The sequence below is a fragment of the Choloepus didactylus genome, chromosome 17 (assembly GCF_015220235.1).
Source record: "Choloepus didactylus isolate mChoDid1 chromosome 17, mChoDid1.pri, whole genome shotgun sequence".
Taxonomy (NCBI): domain Eukaryota; kingdom Metazoa; phylum Chordata; class Mammalia; order Pilosa; family Megalonychidae; genus Choloepus; species Choloepus didactylus.
This window is the reverse complement of record NC_051323.1, coordinates 57,909,993-57,912,419: the sequence shown is the minus strand read 5'-3', so window position 1 is coordinate 57,912,419 and position 2,427 is coordinate 57,909,993. Positions and strand designations below refer to the sequence as shown.

The 2,427-nt window shown below is 31.9% G+C and overlaps 1 pseudogene; it reads right to left on the bottom strand.

Annotated features, from left to right (window-relative positions):
* Positions 1 to 416: 416 nt before the first annotated feature.
* LOC119512329 lies at positions 417 to 895 on the bottom strand (annotated as a pseudogene).
* Between the last annotated feature and the right edge of the window lie 1,532 nt (positions 896 to 2,427).

The window sequence follows — 2,427 nt, the reverse complement described above, 5'->3', positions numbered from 1 at the left end:
ATCACAATTAAGCATATCAGAATGCTAGCCATCACTGCATTAGTACCTTAGGGTTAAACACTGGAAAGAAATGATTGTTACAAAACACACACAAAATACTACATTTTGTGGTTCTACTGTTTTGTTTGTTCCACTATTTTTGTAATTGGGGCAAGATAAGCGGTCCAATTTGTTTAAGAACATTTAATGTACCCCATAAACTGCCTGAATCAAAGAGTTTTTCACTCTTCTGCCAAACAACATTGATTTCAATCTACAATTATTTTTTAAGATAAAAAACAATGTCAATTGAAAAAAAAAGTTGTGGCCTTGAGCTATGAAGCGTTACACTTTTAACACATTGAGTGACTGAAAACCTAGAATATCACTGGAAAGATGTGAATCATTGTCGCCTTCAGCAATGAATGGATGCAGCTTTACTGTGACTTCTCCAAAAATGCTTTGCAGCACCTAACACACTGCTGGTAAACAGTCTCAAAGTCAGAGTCATTCCCAGATTAGGGATCTTCAATAATACGTTGTTTTTGTGGATCATAGCTCCCAAGTAGTTCAATTTTTGCTTTGCAGTTTTTAACTTCACTACCTTTTCTTTTCAAATCTCTCAGATGGCTTTCATCCATACATAGTGTATAATCAGATGTGGCAAAGTCTTCTTTGGAAACCTGCCGGGCCACATGATTCATAGGAGTATCATGCTTCTTCATGCAATTTTGCCCTTGATAATCAGGAGGGTTTCCTATCTCATAAGTGGATGTGGCAGCACTGTCTGTCCTCCAATTATCTGAAATATTTTGATTAGTTACAAGTTTTCTGAAAACTGCTTCTCTGCAATGGGTGATCGACAAATGTTAGCCAAACATACAAACAGCACCGACTTGGGTGGCTGGGCTGCCATCTTCTCAGGAGCAAAGAGAGGCGGACAATGAGTACAATACTATCTTAAAATATTTTTATAAAATTGCCTGCAATCTTCTTCAAAGTTAACATTTAAAGTTCAATATATTTATTTGAATTTTTAAATAATTTCAGTGACTTTTTCTCAGTATACCATTATTTTTAATCAAGACTCCATCATTATAGATACTAAGATTCCAAGTAAATGCAGAGCAAATTCTGCTAAATGGACAATAGTCTGAAGTCCACTTTTTATATTGAAATATATAAGTATTTCAGCACAAACATTTTCATAGTTTACTTTTTTTTGTGCTTCCATTCAAGGTTCTTTTTTTTTTTATAATATTGCAACAAACCAAAACTTGTTAAATAAATTATCTATCTTTATAATTCTTTTGAATGTTACACCAAATTCAGATGCTGTTAAATTATAGGGAAGCTAATTTTATTCAAGTTCACCATTGAATATAAGTTCATCTAATTAAAAATAGATGCTCCAGAGTCTTCCCACAGGTCAAAATATTCCCATGGAATGTTATAGAATTTCTAAATTATACTTTATATACTAATTGAGTTCTCTTTGTTTTTATTAGTCAATTCTTCCCTGAATTCTTTAAAAAAATAGATTTCAATGTTGCTCTGTCTATAAGCATTTTAGTACAAAAATTGCAATTCACAAAAGCTTCATATGCTGCAGATTTTGGGGTCTCTAGCCATTGAATACTTTCATTAAATATTTCAAGCTGATTTTCAAGTAAAATTCAGAGCACTCAGTTACAAAACTTTGCCTAACTTTATAAGATACTTCTGTAAATTTGAATGAAATTTTGTCAAAGCCTCAAATTTTTTCTAAATTGTAATATCCAGTTGATAACAAGCAGTGAAGAAAGCACCTGCTGGTCAACTGCAGATTTTTAATATAATCTCTGCTTTGCCCACAAAATTTTGTAGTTCTATTACTCTAATTGTGAATATTTTTCTTAACAACCTCAGATTCTTTTTTTATTGACACATCATATCTTGTTTAGACATAATTATAAATAATGTGTGGACCAAAATCAATTCTGAGCAAATTTCTGCATCAGGGGTTTCTTAATATGGTAAGACCATTTTTTAACCATGGCACTCTGATCCACCAAAATTTTTGTCTGTATCATCATCGTAAAATTAAGTAAATTTATCATCAATCTTGAACATTATAGCTGAATTTTTATAGAATTTCAAATAATTACAGATGTTTCACCTACAAGAGAAGGGACTTCTAAAGTGTTTTATTTTTTATTTCACAAATTGGAGAAAAAATTACTGCAATCAACCAATTTTCTATCTGAAATATCTAATGTAAAAGTGGCATCATTTAACTGTTCGTGAATTTGTTATTCAGCTAATGGAGCCAACATTATTAAAGAATCTTCACTTTGCTTTCTGCAAGTGTACAGGAAAACTTGAAATTGAAAACAGCAATGTTAATTTGGAAGAAGAGTCATTCAGTATAAATGAAAGCCCATGTCACCGAGTGTTATGTAAATGCAC